Source organism: Cetorhinus maximus, chromosome 26 (assembly GCF_964194155.1).
Source record: "Cetorhinus maximus chromosome 26, sCetMax3.hap1.1, whole genome shotgun sequence".
NCBI classification, from domain to species: Eukaryota; Metazoa; Chordata; class Chondrichthyes; order Lamniformes; family Cetorhinidae; genus Cetorhinus; species Cetorhinus maximus.
Genome location: NC_135904.1, coordinates 24,350,735 through 24,370,184, shown reverse-complemented (window position 1 = coordinate 24,370,184; position 19,450 = coordinate 24,350,735). Strand labels below are relative to the sequence as shown.

The 19,450-nt window shown below is 43.2% G+C and overlaps 1 long non-coding RNA gene across 2 annotated transcripts in view; it reads right to left on the bottom strand.

The window, feature by feature from the left end:
* Positions 1–5,192: 5,192 nt before the first annotated feature.
* Positions 5,193–19,450, bottom strand: part of LOC144668181 (uncharacterized) — a 110,228-nt gene continuing 95,970 nt past the window's right edge. For both annotated transcript variants that reach the window (XR_013573437.1, XR_013573439.1), the window contains one exon: positions 5,193–5,283. This is a non-coding gene — a long non-coding RNA (uncharacterized LOC144668181). The remainder of the gene's footprint in view (positions 5,284–19,450) is intronic.

The window sequence follows — 19,450 nt, the reverse complement described above, 5'->3', positions numbered from 1 at the left end:
CAAGCCACAGATATGTCTTTTCTTCCTTCTGTTAATTCTTCTGTGATTTTATTCACATCCAGGAAATAACAAGAGTTCATTTATAGAATGCTAGAGGTCTCCATGGTTACAATTCATAGATGTGGTAAAAGCAATTAAGTTCAAACAGCCAGAGAAATATGTCTCTTCATCAGTATTCCATAACAGCTGTAATAACACTAGAACACCATAACAAATGAAAAATAACTGAAAATCATTGAAAACGAAACACTAGAATACCACAATGCTCTGTAACACTTCATTAAATATAAAGCACATTTTATCCATTCATAATTAAATTATGTTTATGAGGATGTTTCAATAGATCCTTACTTTATATAATGGGTCAGATTTTGCTGGCAAAACAATGGCAAGGTTAACCTGCACACCACTATTAATGTGTAAATTGTCTAGCAATTTTTGGCAAGGGAGAGATACTCTGTGAGTTGCGAATTGACACAAATTGCTGGACGATGTCCGCTGCTCTGTCGTAGCCTCGCGGAAACAGAACACGCCCTCAACCACCCCGTGAGTTTCAAGAAATTATTGCAGTTGCGCATCAATTAGTAATTAAATTCATCATAGAAAGTGAGGGTGGTACTTAATAATTGAGGGAGATGGTGGCATAGTGGTAATGTTACTGACTAATAATCCAGAGGCCTACACTAATGCACTGGGGACATGGGTTCAGTTGGCAGCTGGTTCAATTTGCATTCAATTAATAAATACGGAATTGAAAGCTAGTCTTATAATGGTCACTATGAATTAATTGTCACAAAAACTCATCTGGTTCACTAATGTCCATTAGGGAAGGAAATCTGCTATAATTGTCTGATCTGGCCTATTTGTGACTCCAGACCCACAATGTGGTTGACCCTCAGCTGCCCTCTGAAATGGACAAGCAAGCCACTCAATTCAAAGGGAATTGGGGATGGGCAACAAATGCTGGCCTTGCCAGTAATGCCTACAAAGAATTAAAAAAAACCCTTTTAATGTAACTTATATTCCTGCAATGGCATTCAACATCTCTGGTCCAGAAAGGGGACAGTTGAAACAATGGAACCTCATTCATGCAGGTAGTAAATTGTTCTTAGAGATTTTGAAATTTAAGATTTCATTTTTTTGAAAGAAAATTCTTGCTTCATCTTTCTGTCTCTTTTTTTTCTCTCTCTCTTAAACCAACCTTTCTTTCCCTCTTTTTACTTATTTTTCGATACCTGATTTGACTCTAATTCGTCCTATTTCCTATTCGGTTGTCCTTCTGTTTCTTTCTCAATCCTTAAATCTCATTTGTTAAGCAGATAGACATCACATCATTAATCACCGAGGTCCCAGATGCTCCATTGACCTCACTGTTCCATTATCAGCTTGCACTCCCAGCAATTTGTGGCACAAAAGATTTTTGACCTGATGGTTGATGGAAATATCTAATAGGCCATGCCATGAAATGTTCTGCTCCAGCAAATCCTGAGTCAATGGTTTGTTCTCTTATTTAACTTATAAAAGTAACAACTCATTTTAGAGAATAGCCCCAAATGTGGCAGTAATTCCTTAGTACCACTCCCTAGCAGCAGTTCTTCATGAATTCGTCTGTGCTGACAATCTGCATGATCCATTACAGTTGATTTCAATCTGACATTCTTCCAACACCTACAACAAACACTTCCAGTAGAAATCACTGGCTAAAAATCAACTGTATAAATGTCAACAATTTTTCCTTTCTCAGGCCACAGAAGCAATCCTGCATCACCTTCCACTGTTTTCCAGATCAGACATTCCTCAGTGCCATACTGCAAGATGCGTGTACTTTTGCTTCGACTTTCTTTATCGTATTGCACAAAGTTGTTGTTGAATTTCTTTATAGCTTTCCCTAAAGCAAACTTCGCAGTATTTTTTGTGACATCCAGAAGTCAAACACCAGTGACCCTACTTTCTGAGAGAATGTAATGACGAGGCAATCGTGGATGTTAAACAAGAGCTTGATGTTACACCAAAGTTGAGCTGCAAAGGAACACTGCTAAAGGTCAGTAAACTTAAAAAAATCTAAATATTTAATAACTTATAGAATACTGATTCAACTTAGACAACATAATGCCAATATTAATGCTCTTTACTATTATGAGGTTATCAACAAACTTTCAATTATGGGTTAATTAGTGCATCAGTTTCAATCAAGGGGAGCATGTTAATTTGCAACCGGGTGAGAAATCAGGCCAATCAATTAAATTTGCCTGACTTTGTCGCTAGAAAATGGAAACAAAAACCATTAATCCGGCCTTGCTATTAAATTCGGCAAGGTTTGAGGGGAACCCCTTCTTTCGGGTCTCCCAGCCACCTAACAGTGATTACCCCACTCATGCACCACCACACAATCCCCCTATGCAACACCCCTGCCCCCAATGCCATCCCTATTCTCCAAGTTAAAACTAGGGCTTTAGTCTCCATACAAATGCTTAATGAATTTATCTGAAATTCCTTTTTGTGCTATAATTGGTGGGAGGTGCTAATTCATTTACTTTGAATTCGGTAAGTGTACCCTTAAACTAGTAACAAGAACAATTTCAGGCAAATATATCTTATATCCTACATATAATTTCAGGATGTTAGCCTTTCAGCCAAATAGGACCAATCCAGATTTTGATCCAATAGGATAAGCAGTGTTTATTCTGCCTGCCTAAAGGTGATCATCATTAATTTTGTAAATTTCATCAATATTATTTTGATTTTTGACTTTAATCTAATTTTATGACCTAATGAGTGATTACAAAAGCTTGGAAGGTACTCTACATTTCAGAAAATCTAGACATGCTCCAAGTGTTGTTAAAAGGATATAAACCCTCCCATCTCTTTTTTCTAGAACCCGTGAAGATAATCATTCCTGAAACTCATTCAGCTTTTATTTATTTTGTGTCTTCTATGCTCTGCATTGATTATTGTGTCAGCACAGATTGGAACATATCAAACAAAACAATTGTGTCAATACACAGATCAGGGCTTCTCAAATTGGGAGCTTAGATTGATACAATATGAAATTGTGCATTACAACTAAAGGAAAATGTCTCTCTCTGCTGGCTTCAGTAATCCTGATTCAGACAGAACCAAGCTGCCTGATAAAGCTGATTAGCATTTTAACTACTTTTATAATAGTGTGACAAGAACATGTGCCCAATAAAAAAGCTATAAAAAAAACCTGTCAGATCTTCTGCTGTTCTCATCGTAAGTCAGATAATGCAAAACTATTATAAAAGGGTGGGGACGGAATCGGTGGCTTGTGGCAGGGGATATTGGCAATAGTTTAGGTCATAGAATCATAGGGCGGAATTTTCTGTGTCCATCGGCGTTAGGTGCCATGGTGGGCGTGAACAGGCGGTATGGCGGGAAGATCAAAAATAAGCTTCACACTGTCGTGAAACCAGTTTGCAATCGTCCGTTCCATCCGTCAATGGTGAGCCGCATTTCCCACCACCGGACGTCGGGAACTTCATTTTCATACATCTGCATATCATTATAAGCCCTGACCGCTGGAGTCATCCCCCCACGCTGGATCATCAGGGCACGTCGGTGTGATTGCGTGCTGATATGTTTCACAACTGTACATAAGTGACGTGCACCTGGCGAGCTGCACTTCGCTTGGGACTTCGAGGTTTGTTTGCCTACCTTGCTTCGGGCAGCACTCGCGGTCATCAGTGCCAGGCTTCGCAGGCAACACCACATCACTTTTAGGGGGGCTCACGGGCAGGTGTCTACATACCAGACCAACTGTAACGCGTAAGTAGCTTTTCAACGGCTGCAGGGCTAGGTCTTGTTTGGGGAAGGGGGAGAAGAGGTCTCAGTTAAGGGAAGGGGCTGCAGGACGAGAGCTGTACTGGGGAAAGGGGTATCCCAGGGCGTGTGTGGGGGCACATATTGATCTGTGCAAGTGGCCTTATGAAGGCTGAGGAGGCAGCCTCCAGAGGAGATCAGGCCAGATGGAGATGTGAGGGTGCATGTGAGAGGTTGGAACATATCAGGTGATGTCCCTTGAGCTGGCTGTGAGTTAGATGCCAGTGAATGTGTGATGGCCTTGTGAGTGTGTGAGCTGAGAGCGATAAGATGGTTGCCTACCCTGATGGCACAGGTGAGATAATTCATCCTCTTTGCACTAAGTGTAATGTACCTTTAGGAACCTCTTCTGTGCAGCGTTGGTACTGACCACCACTGCCACCACCTCCCAAGCCAGAGTGGTGAGATTACTGGACCTCCTACTGCCAGAGCCGGGGTGGAGGACATCACGGTGGGCCTCCAAAAGGCATTCCAGTGACGGGTCACTGAACTCTTTCTGGCTTTCAGGGCCATGTCTTCACTGGAGCAGTCCTGAGCTGCAAGCATTGAGAACTGTGTGCACAGCTGCAGTTTAGGTATGGCACCTGGAGTGAGGAAATGGTGAGGTAACAGCGTGGCCAGCGAGACAGTGTGTTTCCTGTGGATGCATAATTAATGAAGTGGGAATGGGACAATATGGCATGAAAAGCTGCCATTGTGGCCAGCAGTTACAGCACAGAAGGATGCAATTTGGCCCACCATGTCTGTGCTGGCTTTCTAAAGGAGCAATTTACCTAGTGCCACTCCATCACCTTCTCCCTGTAGCCCTGCACATTCTTCTTTTTCAGATAATAATCCAATTCCCTTCGGAATGCCTCAATTGAATTTGCCTCCACCACACTCTCAGGCAGTGCATTCCAGATTCTAATCACTCGCTGCATGAAAATGTTTCTCCTCACGTCGGCATTGCTTCTTCTGCCAATTACCTTAAATCCGTGCCCTCTGGTTCTCGATCCTTCCACCAGTGGGAACAGTTTCTCCTTATCTACTCTGCCCAGAACCCTCAAGACTTTGACTACCTCTATCAAATCTCCTCTCAACCTTCTCTTCTCTAAGGAGAACAGTCCCAACTTCTCCAGTCTATCTACGTAACTGAAGCTCCTCATCCTTGGGACCATTCTGATTAATCTCTTCCGCACTTTCTCTAATGCCTTCACAGATTTCCTAAAATGTGGTGCCAATAACTGGATGCAATATTCCAGTTGATGCCAAACTAGCATTTCATACAAGTCTACTTTTAGGTTTCATACATGTTTAAAATAACGTTTCAGATTTCCAGCATCTGCAGTATTTTTCTTTTAAAATAACTTAGCTGCTTTTGTACCCTATGCAATTATTTATAAAGCCCAGGATGCTGTATGCTTTATTGACTCTTCTCCCAATCTGTCCTGGCACTGTCATTGCCTGAAAAAAGGATAGAGAGGTAACATTATGAAAGCTGTGGATGCTGAAAATCTGAAATAAAGACCAAAAATGCCAGAAATGCTCAGTGGATCTGGCAGCACCTGCGGAGAGAGAAACTGTTAACATTTTGGGTCAATGACCCTTCATCAGAACTGGGAATACTTAGGGCCGGATTTTCATTCTGAAGAACAGTAGTGGGAGTTGGGAAATTTCCCGGCTTGACCAGCCTGCCTCGGGAGAAAGTGCCTGCAAAAGCAGGATTTTTCATCTGGGGGGAGGGTAGTGTGTGCTGGAGTCAGGTCCACCGCCCCAGAGAGAACTCAGAGGCAGCCACAGGAGCTGCTGGGTGTTGAGGTGGGCTGTTTAAAAAGCCAAGAATGTATAATGAGGCTTGGCTGAGAGCCCAGACATCCATTAGTCTGTTGAAACAGTTAGCCCTAAGGGAAAACATTGCTTGGTTGACAGCTTTTTCTCTTAGATCTATTTCTCAATTGCTCAATGTTTATTTACACAAGATAAACAGGTGTCAATTGCTTCCAGTCTCTGCTTTTTATACTTTAAAAGTCTGGTTCATTTACACTTTTATAGGGCTGTAGCAAAAGCAATGTTTTTAAAGAAAGTTATGAATGAATAACAGTTTTTAAAAGCTTTTTCACACATGGCATTGTTGCTATAGGGTTAACTTGTTCTGTACAGAGTGTATACTAGGTGAATGGGCATGGAGCTGCCATAGGTTGGCAGGGAGGGTATAAGGGACCGTGGATGGTGGGTGGAGCGACATAGGTTGGCATGGGCGAGGGGGATGGGTGTGTGGATAAGACCTTTTGAACTTACCTTTTAAAAGGGTCCTTCATTCAGACTATGGTTCAGGACACCGCTAAGGAGCCCTGAACCACGACTCCTCGAAAAGCTGGCCCCACTCCATTAAAATTGTGATGGGATAGGAGATGCCTATCCCCACAATGGAGCCGGCCAGATCAGGAGTGCATGGTGTGGGCTTGTGACCCACAGCAGCTCACATCCTTATTCCACCTTGATGAAAATTGGGAGCGCTGGTAATCCCGGAATCAATTCCCGGCCACCATTTTTAAAGATCTGCAGGGAGGAGAGGAAAGAACAAAGGGGAAGATCTATAATAGACTGGAAGGCAGAAGAGATTCTATGACAAAAGAGATGGTGGTGCAGGCAATATGAGATGATAATGTGTCAAGAAAAGAAAAGGTGCTCCTACAGAAGGTGTAACTGGGAATAGCAGATCCATCACCAACAACTGTAATCAAAAGACAAAAGGCAGAAAAAGAGAAAAGGAAAAAATGAGGGCCGAGGTTATGATTCAAAATTATTGATCTTTAAGTTCTTTTACAAATTTTAATTTTGTGCAGGTCCAGATATAGATGCTTTTATATGTTAGGAACTATTTAATTGGATAATTTAAGACACAACAAATTTGTTACAAATTTTTAATATACAACGGTAATTGATAACGATCATGAATGTGTCGAATGGTGGAGCCGGTACAGATGGCCAAATTATCTACTCCAGCTCTTATTTCTTATGTTTGTTTGTTCCACAGGCTTAATCCACAAATACTTATAATTAATTAATATTTCTTAAAATACAGATCTATCATTGTTGAATTACTTCTGTTTCTATAACACATATTTATAACATTTGCAGCAATGTTGATTTTTTTATTCATATTCAGCTTTTTAGAGTTGAAAATTTGTCATTTATCCCTAATGAGATCTTCAAATAAACTGGTATTCTACAATTCCCCACTGAGCATGCTTTATTGATTCAAAGAATTATTTCGCACTCAGCAGAAGTATACAGTATTCTAGACCTCATTTAAAGAGATTTAAGGTTCTACCAGGAGCCATGAACCCATGAAGTAAACAGAATGGCCAAGTTCTGGGCTGCTTTGATGGCTCAGCAAGTTTATTCAGTGAATAGCTGAAATCATGTGGACTGGAATGGTCTCAGGCTCAATCCCCAGTCTCTGCTGAGCTAGTTAATATCAGTTATAGTGACAGTAAACTACAACTAGTTTCAGCAGCCTATGGTTCGGGAGGGGAAATATTAGACCAGGTTTCTGCTCACTGTCCAGTAATCATTGCTTAAAGTTCATGTGTGTGGATGGAAGATGAAAACAGGATGAGTGTTAGCTGTGATGCTCACCCTTATCCACCAGTGGTCTGCTGATACTCAATATCAGACACGCAAATAACTAATGGCCAAAAAAAAAAATCAGCACCATGGAACCAAACCTTTTTGTTACTTCTAGACTTGGATATTCCAATACACTCCTGTCTGGGCTCCTTAGTGCTCCCTCCACAAACTTGAGGTCATTCAAAATTCCACTACCAATGTCCTAACTCACACCAAGTCCCACTCATCCATCTCCCTTGTGCTCACTGACCAACATTGGCTCCCAGTTAAGCAATGCCTCAATCTTAAAATCCTCATTCTTGTTTTCAAATCCCTCCATGGCCTCGCCCCTCCCTATCATTGTAACTTATTCCAGCCTTACAATTCTCAGTATTTTCTGTGCTCCTCCAATTCTGGCCCCTTGCGCATTTCCAGTTTTAATTGCTCCACTATTGGCAGCCATACCTTCAGCTTCCAAGGCCCTAAGCTCTGGAGTTCCCTTTCTAAATCTTTCCCTCTCTCTTTCTTTCCTTCCTCATTTAAAACACTCCTTAAAATCTACCTCTTTAACCAAACTTATGGTCACCTGGCCTGATATCCCCTAATGTGCTTCGGTGACAAATTTTGTTTGATAAAGTGTCTGCAAAGTGTCTAGGAACATTTTTATTATGTTAATGTGCTATATAAATACAAGTCGTTGCAGCACCACAGCTGTGGAGCATAATCATGTGGATACAACTCCAAATATTCAAGCTGTAAGAATTTTCACTATTGATGAGCTACTAACATGAAAATTATGCTGTGTACAGTCAGGAGTCATTTCTAGCCATAAAATGTGCATGAAAAATACACACATCTCCAAATGCTTTCATTTGGAAAACATAGACAGAAGATCATCTGTTCAATTATATGCCTGCCTGCCTGTCATTTAAACCTGTAATCTCAAGACCTAAAATGGACACAACAGTACTCATGGTCAATAGAAAAAATGTATTTGCTTTCTTACTGCCCGTAATCAGTATGTTTTGTATGGAAAGAGGTGTGTCTTTGCTTACCCTTGCAGAGTGTATCCCAATTAAATTATTCAGTGGCAAGCTTTCATGAGTTTAAAATAAAGAAGGTTATTTATTCTCACATACTTATCCCACATTAACGCAACACCGCACACTCAGGCTGACACATACACATGCACACACAAAGACTGGATACAGAAAAAGATAGCGCACCTTTACAGGTTACAGTTAATTCAGACTCTGATTTACAATTTCTGATCTCCCACGTGGCAGACCTATGGTTTCTTGAATGGATTTGACGATTTAAAGTTGAAGGGAGAGTCTTGTAAAGTGAAGGGTTCACAGCAGGTTGTGAAGTTTCTTATAATTTAATATCGAGGAGGGCAGTTCTCAGGTGAACTTTGAAACTGAGACAGGTTAAGTACTTTGGCTGCTTGATGACTTGCAGCTCATTTCAGACTTTGGTTCTCAGACTAGCTGACGGCTGATAGTTCTGATGGATTTTCTGAGTCATGGGGCAATAAAGGTATAGTCCCTAAAACTAGTTTTGATCACATGACCATTGGGTTCCGAGGCTCACCTAGTAAAGTTTTGATGGGGGAGACTATAGTGATTCAATGGGAAGTTGATAGTAGCCACTGAGTTTCAATCTTCCATTTTGTCCAGTATGAACAGGAAGTATGGAAACTAACTAACTTACTAACTGAAAGTTCATAATATGATACACTTGTACTGAGCAAAGAAGGACTCGATGAGAAGGATGAACCAGCTGTGGTTAACAAAGGTGGTCAAGGACAGTATCCAAGCATACAAAGCAGCAAAAGCTAGTGGTAGGCCAGAGGATTGGGAATTTTTTAGGAACCAGCAGCGGATGACTAAAATGCTAATAAAGAGGGAGAAAATTGACATTGAAAGTAAATTGGCAAGAAATATAAAAACAAACAGCAAGAGCTTCTACAGGTATATAAAAAGAGTGGCTAAAGTGGTCCAAAAAGACGGCCATACCACATTCTTCTTCTGTATTAAATTGGGAATACTAACCACTAGATATATTTAGCTATTCAATTGATACTTTCTAAAGAAGGCTACAACATCTCCACCAGTGAATGTCAATCCATCAGCAGCAGATGAAAAAACTGCATTAAATTGTAATCCTCTTGATACCTCCCAGAAGGATATTTTTGCTCCTTGCTTCTGAGATGTTGGGCTCTGTACAAGTGAGCAATGCAACATCAGGCAAGTTCTACAATCTGACAGGCAAAGACAAATTCATGCATATGCATGGGTGTTAAAGTCACCACATCAGAGAAACTTCACAATTGTACAGATCTCCATTGTCACCAAATACACGCTACAATGGAAAAAATGAAACTGGTGCAATTACTGAGCTGTTTCTATAAAAATGGCACAATGGTTTCTCAGCTCTTATTAAAGAATAAATACATACCTGTTACAAAAGATGCCATTGATGCCTACTTCAGATTACACAAATCCCAATTTCACTGTCTCCTCATCTTTGTTTCATTTAATATAAACACCATAGACCAATAATTTTCTATTCTACTACTCCCACATGTAGGGTGAAATCTTATGCCTTCCCTCGTGAAAAGCTTGGTGGCAGGGGGGCAATTAACTGTGCAGAAGGGTGGGGACCATGCCGCCTTCCTGCCTCCACCCCAATTAAATCTGCGACTAGAAGGCCCATGGTATTAGCCTAGCAGCAGGCAGGGGGCTCACCATGCAGGGAGCACAACAAGCAAACCCTGGTGTGTTTGCTTGCAGGCTCCCAGTTGGGGGATGACCCCTCGATTAAAGGCACTCAGTGCCTGATCAAGGGATCCAGCATCAGGGAGTAGGGGGGGTGGGGGGGGGGGGGGCTTAGAGCCACCCTTCCTGCCCATGCTGCTGAACCCCCTCCACTCTCCTCCCCTATGACAGCCAACCCACTTCCCCTTCTCACCATCACTCACCAGTGCCTGGGTCCCTCCTCAATCTGAGTCATCGGGTGGGTATAATACCAGCAGCAGCCACCACCTCCCCATTGACCTTGCTGAGTACAGAAGAGTACAGAAGAGTACAGAAGAGCTGCTGGCCTCTGATTGGCCAGCAGTTCTCTGCAGGTGGGACCTCTGCCCCAGGGGTCCTTGATCCCAGGAGAAAGCCCACCGCTAGCCTGCTAAGTGCCTGATTGGTACAAGATGCGGCGGGCCTTCCTGTAAACAGGAGACATGCGGCACTCTAGCCGGCGGCCATGACCCCCATCGCTTCCACAAGATTCCTTCCATCCTATTCCCTTCACAGAATTTAACATCTTTCATCTAATTAAAACTCTTTGCAGTGCAATCTACGTTGATTATATGTATTGGGGTGCCAATAGATTTACTACAGCTAGTACATATTCTGTGGGCTTCTTTATGTTTGAATTTCTGAGTATAAAGAGACAAATAACTGTCATATGGCATTACATAGTATAATGCCCTATAGGTAGGAGTATAGAATTGTACAGACTTTTTGGACAAAAGAGAATGCTGATGAACATGTATCGCAGCTCCTATGCTCTGGTAGAATTACATTATGTAAGCAAATGTGGCAACCATTTTGTGCACAGCAATTCTTCACAATCAACAATGCATAACACTGAGCAAAATACTGCAGATAATGGAAATCTGAAATAAAAACAGAATGCAGAAATGCAGAAAAACGCAACAGGTCTGGCAGCATCTGTGGAAAGAAACAGTTAATTTTTCATGAACAAAAACAAAAATACCTTGAAAAACTCAGCAGGTCTAGTTTTTCCAGGTATTTTTGATTTTGTTCTAGATTTCCAGCATCCGCAGTATTTTGCTTTTATTTTAAGTTAATTTTTCATGTTGGTGACCCTTTGTCAGAGCAAATAATACATAGTATCAGCCAGGATATCACGGGAACTCTTGCTCTTTTTGCCTAGTGCCATGGGATGCAAAACATCTACCTAAGCTTGTTGAAATAATCAGACAGAATCTCAGTTTAATGTCTTATCCAAAGCACAGTCGAGATAAACAGTAGCCCATAACCTTCTGACCAAGAGATGAAAATATGGCCAACTGAGTCAAGCTGACATGGAGGGCAGGATTTTACCATGAGTTTTGGGATCCTAACATCGGGATCAAATGGTGGTTCTGATCCAGTACTGTCAGGGGGAACCAGCTCAGCAAACTTTCCAAAGACAGCCTCCTTTATTGGCCACCTCCAGGCTTGCCATCCAATTAAGGATGCTGGGCGGAATGTAGATGCTGCTGGCCCAATCAGAGGCAGCCCCACCAAGGGAAGGGGGTGTTGTTGAGGTAAGTCGGGCATCGGAAAGGCCCCGCTATTTTGAGGTGCCCTGGGATAGCCAAGTCAAATTAAAAATTAAAGGCCCGTTGGGCTCATGAGGCAACTTTCGTACCTTGGCCCGTCTGAGGCTCATGGAGCCTCCATCTCCAATGGGCCCCCGAACGGCCTCAAGGAGCCACCTCCGTGAAGCTAGCGGCCTCCCAACATGACGAGGGGGAACTCTGCCGCCGGCAAAATGCTGGCAGCCCAGGGAAATGACCCTTAATAGGGCCTTTAATCATTTAAATTGACTGCTCACCTCTGTTTGGCTGGCAGCTGATCCACGTTTTGTCCCACTGCTTGCAGCCGTCTCTGGTGGCAAGACTGTGTTGGAGGACCATCCTGACACAGGTACCTGCTATTTTTCTGTCTCCCCCGGCTCCCATCCCGCCTCCCCAGAGCTGAGAAAATCCTGCCCAGAGTTCCTTTAGCACCTAAGTTAACAGGAAAACCTTAAGATTGATCAATTTCTAAGTTAGCTATGTTTTCCTAACACAGAACATATTTGGGTCACAGCCAAGTAGCACTTTTGGTGCAGCCAATTTGTTAATGTCCTCAAATGGAAGCAACCACTTAAGATTGTTATCCAACACCTTAGTTGATGTTGACCAGATCTGATAGATAACCTTTGGTTTCCCATACTATTGGGATTGCCCATGCACGTTCTTAATGACTAAATGCAATTTTATTCGGAAACATGTAGAAGCACCGCATCTTCAATTATGGAAACCAGCGCACTGAGTTGAAGACAATCCCAAGATCAGTAAAGCTGATGAAAAAATGATTTGGAATTATAATTACTATAGCATGATTTACTGTAAGCAAAATATATACTCAATGCTCCATTTTCCATAATTGGACTGCTGCTTGGTCTACTTAGGTTTCCATTCAATGGTACAATGCAGACATTGAGAGGTGAGATAGAACATACAAAGTAATAAACAACAATGTGATGCTGTGTCAGGTCTTTTGGTCAGCCTTGTCTCCTTTCTTGTGTAATAATTAATAAGCCTGAGATTTTTTGTTCTGTGGAAGAGGATATTGCCATACATGTTGATCTTTCATCTTTCCCAACATGTATTGTGATATTGTCATTAATTGTCCTCTATTTCAACTGTTATGCTGTATTCTTCACCTTGCATTTGCTGGGATCGATTCTAATTTCAAACTTAATGCTCTGCTTTTTTGCCTACTGTAAATTCTAATGGATTGGTTAGTATTGAAGTGAAAGTTGCTGGTCTCCTTTCATATACAGTTCAAAAGCAGCAGAATGTAACATTATTTACTCATAATAAATTTACAATGCAAAACAAATACTCAGCTTTTAAATTCCTAAGAGAGCATCCATGGCAAAAAGAACTTCAATATGTTCACACTGCATAATCAACTGTATCTGTATATCCTGTTAGATAATCAAACATTTGCACTTTTGATGTCGATGCAGAAATGGATTTGCATTTTGGGAATAAATCTAAAGATTTGATAACAGTCATACCAAACAGGGTGTTGCAGGAGTCAGTAAAGGGACTGACAAGAGAGATGCCCTCCAATAGGGCCTCTTCATTTAGTATTTGCACCACCAGAATTGCCAGCACTGTCCCAGGGCTATCAGCACCCATCTACTTGTGGCTTCTGGGCTCAGGCAGGAGGCAGGGGAAATGGGATCCTGGCCTCACCACACTTAGTCATTTATATATAGCAGAATTGTGAAGTTAACTTCAATGCTAGAGCTGGGAAGGAAGATTCCTGGGAATGGGGTGCCTGTCTGAGGCTGAGAAATCTGAATGCAGAGCTCTTGCTACATTTAACAGCAGGGTCTCTTTAGAAATGTGTGCACTCAATCTTCTGCCCATCAACCAGTCAGATTGAGGGTGGAATTTTCCACTCCCGCCAGCAGTGGGAATCATGGCGGTGGGTGCACTTAATTTGGCAGGAAGTAAAAAGTCAGTTTCCCCAAGGCAGGATAAACTGTGCAAATTTTGTTCTTTTGACTTTCAAGGTGGGCTAAAGGCAGGTTGAGTTTCCCCTATTTACATCCCATGCATGCATGCACATTAAAAGGCCACCTTACCAGAATTAAGTTTGTCCTCCAAATTAAGTTCCCCACCAGCAAGAATTTAGAATTTTCAGCTTTACAACTGTACAAAAGTGGCATGTACCTGGCGAGCTCCACATCTTCCACGACTTTGAGGTCCGTAGATATTGCTTCCTCCTTCTTAGGGACTTTGCATAACTTCACTCGAATGCTGTTAGCAAATGCTGCGCCAAGGCTGGACGCAGGACGCATGCGAAGGCTGGAAGGAGGTTGGGGGTGGGGTGGGGGGGGTGGGTAGGGTGGAAGGGTGGAGGGGAGGCTGGACAGGGGAGGCAGGCTTATGAGGGGAAGGTGGGGAGAGTGTCTGGTGAACGGCAGGGGGAATGCCCAAGGAAGCTGGGGGAGTGTCTTAGAGGCCAGGTCAGTGGTGGGCTCCTAGGGGGGAGAACTCAGGGTACTGGTGAGAGGAGGGAACAGTCACAGTCAAAGAGGGGAGTGGGATGAGGTAGGGTGGCAGGTCCAGGGTGAGAGTCTGATAGGTGAAGGCTTCATCAGCTGGGTCATGGAGTGGTCAAGACAGGTGGCTTGGATAATGGGAAGGGGCTGGGTCAGGATGGGCATGGGAACAATAACGGGTGTCGACTCTGAGGGGAGGGAAGGCATGTGGAGGTGGATCGTGGTAAGGTCCAAGGTAACTAGGGAAGGTTCAAGGGTGACAGAGGGGAGTAGAATGTTGATATTGGGTGGGTCTATGTGATGGAGAGAAGTTGGTGGGTGACAGGAGGAGGGTAGAAGGTGGTGGAATGAGTTTGAAAGTTATCGCATACTATTTTTCCAAACTGACCTTGACCGTGCAGTTAGTCAGTCAGTGAGATCCCTTGAGGTGAGAGGAGGGTCTTTATGGGTGGGTGGAGTTCAAGGTCAGCACGTGGCTGACTAAAGGGACACTAATAATTTTGAGGGAACTGGATGTCAAAGATGCTCACTTGTGTTCTCCTCTCTAGGGTGAAGCCCACATTGCAGCAGGTTTCTTCCTCACTCGTGGATCTCATAACATTGAGATCCCAGCAAAGCGTTCATTCTGTGCCATTTGTCATTGACTGCAGTCAGAGGCAGGGATGAAGGGAGGGAAGGAGGGAGGTGGATGGCTCCAAGAGGCATGACTGGTGGAGGGCAGCCAACTTGTGACTCCAAACTTCTATCCTCCTGTGTGAAAGGTCATGATAGACAAGGGATCAGGCACTTAGTCTTTCTAGGCTGCCTAGGCAATGGTCTCTCTATAAAGTTTTGAGGGTGGTAGAGAAAAGCAGAGAGTGCATGAGTGAGGCTTCTTGCACATGGCTCTCATCACCCTGGTCAAAGAGCCTTGTCTCCTTATGCATTAATGTATGAATGGGAGGAATACACAGCTCTGGTCCTCCGGGATGTCATTTACCAGGGAGGGGAGGGGCGGGGGTGCCATATCTAGATGGAGCCCAGGTGAAGGGCTTAGCACTGACCTGCTGCCCTTGAGATGGAGGGAAACCTGTAAAGGATATGCTCACTAAATGTATCACTTCAATTCATTCACACATCCACTGAGGTGTCGATGATGAAGGCTGCAGGAAAAACTGCCTTGGTAATGGCTCTCATCCAGATGAGGAGAAGGAGGGCCCATTGCCGTTTGGCACAGGGCTATGAGGATCAAGGGCCTGAGCAGGAAGAGGCAGTGGGGCCTATATAAGGTCAAGATGCTGGCGAACATGAACCGGTGGAATGGCAAGCATTGGCCCAAGCATGAGTCTCTCACCAGTGATGCTCTTATCTAGAGGTAAGAGGAAGGCAATACCAGAGGCGCTCTCTTATGTTTCGAGATGTGGTTGTTCACATTTGCAAGCTTCTCCAGTATGAGCTGTGGCCACAAGGACTCTGGAGAAGTTATACAGAGCTTCTGGCCTGCAATGTGTGCATGTCTGTCCAGGTGCCATTTAAATATGGCTCCAGGACCTTCAAGCCCATGAGGTAACGGCTGGGCAGGTGACTTCCTGCCAGCCCCACCACAAAATTCACAAATTCACAGATGCATAATTAATGAAGTCAAAAGCAGAAGATCATGCATGTTCACCCGCCCCACCTGCCAGCGGGATTCACGTTGACTATCTCGCCCGCCACCGGACTTAGCCTCCACAATGGCGAGTGGTGGGGGGAGGGGGTTGGAGGAAGCTGTGGTACAAGGTAGCAGCTGGGGACCACTCCCTGGCAATTGAGAAGATTGGGGGTCATGGAGGAGGGGGGACTTCAAGCTCAACAGGGAGATTGTGGAGGCGTGGCTGAAGTTCAGAGACAGGCAAGAGATTGTGGAAGGTTTGCTTGAGGGGTCCTCCTGTCTCACAAGTAGCCCTGGAATTAAAAGGCTTACTGGATCTGGCAGCTCCCACCGCCCTTCAACTGCTTGGTTTCCAGAACTCTGGGAAAGGTGGTCTGCTGAGGTTATATGTAAATGGCTTCCAAATCCTGAGGCATGAGGTTTCATTTATATATTATAATTACCAACCCACCACTCTGGAGTTGGTTATTCGGCCAAGGCCAAGCCTGTCTCAGTTAAGCTCGATAAAGGTGAGTTCGCAGCAGTTTGGGGTCAGGTTTCACATTTTCTTTTCAGATTTAACCACCTCTCCCTAATTCTGTTAGTCATGGGGGTGGGGGAGGGAGGGAGGGGTTAAATTGCTCCATTATCTTTGGCAAGGCTTTGGAAAGACTTTTATCAGGAGCCGTGAATGGGAGCTGTGCAAGTTGATGCATACAGAGAAGCCAGTAGATGTTTGCCTATTTATACATAGGTAGGGTTAATGCTGTAGCCTGATGTGGAAGTAATAAGAATATCACCGCTAAGAGTAGCACAGCTGTCTCTTGCTGCCAGCAGTAAGTTCCTCTACATTCCTTCCCAGGTTGCTGCTGTTCCTCTAGGTGACCTCCTCATGCCCAAGTGTTTTTGTTCTCTGGGACACCTCTGGGGCAGAGTTCTGCAGCTCGTAGAATTCCATCATATTCCCAGCAACTCCAGTCAAATGCATGATACCCCATGATCCTTGCACTCAAAGGCATCTTGAGCATTGCTGTAAATTGCTCTATGATAACCCAGGCTGATTGGAATCTTCTTCTGGCGATGCAGATGGTGCAGTTGATCAAGAGCAACTATGGTCACTTGAGTGCAATCTACGACTGCTGGGACCTGGGGTAATCCTGCCCCTTTGTAAAAATTCAGCATCCAGTCATGTTGTCCATGGGAGATGTGATAAAATGGCCTCAAAAATGCATCTGTGACTTGCCTAATGCATATGTACACAGCTGATTAGCCAATTTAGAGTTATCTCCAGTGGGAATCTAGAACAATCCCTTAGCACAAAGATGGCTGTGACTCTAACAGCTGGTTGCAGTGTGGTGCCTATGGTAGAGGTGGGCTGCAGGCTGGGTTGCAGCATATGACAGATCACTGGTGACTTCCATTGTGAAGCGTAACCTCAGCACACTATTCCTGGGATAAGTAGAGGTAGGAACACCTTGGTTCACACAGGTGTAGAGGTACTGGATTAGGTGCTATGGACGGCTAATTCTGCAAGGATCAGCCTGGTCTCCCTCCTTTTGTTCATTCTGTAGAATTAGCAATGCCTGGAAACTTAGCCTCCTAACCCTATCTCTCCGAAAGCATATAAAATCGGCTGAAATAACTACAAAATGAAATGCTCTTTAAAGGTTGCAACCAGAGATAAAGTCAGCTTCAGTAATTAGACATAAACGGGTAGAGACCATGATATGATACACCTACATGAATTCTGATATGATTAACCAGGTAAGAATAGTATCAGTATTTTGTATTATAGTTGCACAAAGTGATTAGACGTGCACATTTATAAGTGCTAATGTTCTATCATCCATTAGTCTAAATGTTACTACATTAGGAGATTTGCAGCAACTTAATTTGTTTTCTCCCTTTATACAGAATAAAGCTGTAAAAAATGTGATGTAACTATGAAAAAATATATTATTGCCTGAGAGTCGTTTGGTAGCACAAAACTTGAATATTGCTGAAAAGAGAGAAATGTTGCTGAAGCTTTTCATTTTGCACTCTTCATGACAAATGCAAGAATGTCAAATTTGAAATGATCACAACAATTTATACTACAGGAGAAAAGGTTGCTGATTGGTTGGCAAGCTGACTCTTATTGGCTAAGCAGATGGAATGCAGAAAGCAATGGGGAACCAAAGGCTCCCAAAGTTCCTGGGAAATTCAAAAAAAGTACAAGGCTTGAACATATTATTTTTGGTTGCAGAAAACAGGTCCCTGTATAAATGTATGTCATTTCTCACAAGTGTAAATGAGCCACATTACAAGTTTGACTTATTACTGAAATTGGTTATTAATGTAGCCATTCGCACACTCAGGATTGTTCAGCAAGTGCTTCCTAATTGTGGAATCACATCTAACAGTACACGTTTTGTTTTGGATTTTGCAAGCACGGACAAGTTGTACTCTGCCTATTATGAATAACCAAAGGAGCATGCTGTTTAATTCAATCAGCCAATCTTTGAGACATATAGCCTACACACCAACACTGAAATTTATCCACGACATTGCTGAATTGCGCGGCATGCAGAATATCTTTTTGGACCGATGGCAACAATCTGTTAGTGGAAAACAACACTCATGTAGCCACTTAATAGTAGCAGCATTAGGTGAGATTGGCTGTCTTTGACATCATTGCGTTTCCAGAGTAACTTGAGGTAGACCACACACTTTTCAGGTCCAAAGGGGGCGGTCTTTGGGGAAGGTCCATTTGCAAGTATTCAAAATACACAGCGAGCAATGATCTGATCGGATAGCAATTGACCTGCAGAGCAGCTTTGACGCACTCTATTTTTGCGTCAAGCTTACAAGGTGAGCAAATAGCTAGGGCCCTATTTTAAAGATTGCTGATGGGTCAGACCTATAGTGGATGGAACTGTATGAATCCCAACATGTCTATTGATCGATAAAGGTGAGCTTGTGGTAGACAGTAGTCAAGAACCGATTAGTAGATTCCTCAACCAGCTTGTCAGGGAAAGGGAGGACAATAGATTGCTCCATCACAAAAGGGAATTTGAGGGTGGGATAGAGCATATTAAGGAAATACCTGCACATGGCAATATGTCTCCTTTTCCAGCAATAGTATTGCCTGAAGAAAGGGTAATCAGCCTAGATATAGCAGGAGCAATAAATGCACCTGAAATTAATTCATTTGTAAAAATTTTGATAGAACATGCATTTTCTTGCCTATTAGAATAAAACTTAAGAGGAAAGGCAACATAAACACTTGCAATGCATCTACTAATCTTTAGTGCTTTTTAAATTAATTTCTGCAATGTGGGCATCGCTGGCTAGCAATTATTGCCCATCCCTAATTACCTTTGAGAAGGCGGTGGTGAGCTGCCTTCTTGAACTGCTGCAGTCCACATGGTATAGGTACACCCACAGTGTTGTTAGGGACAGAGATCCAGGATTTTGACCCAGCACAGTGAAGGAACGGCGATATAAGTCAGGATGGTGAGTGGCTTGGAGGGGAAGTTCCAGGTAGTAGTCTTCCCATGTGTCTGCTGACCC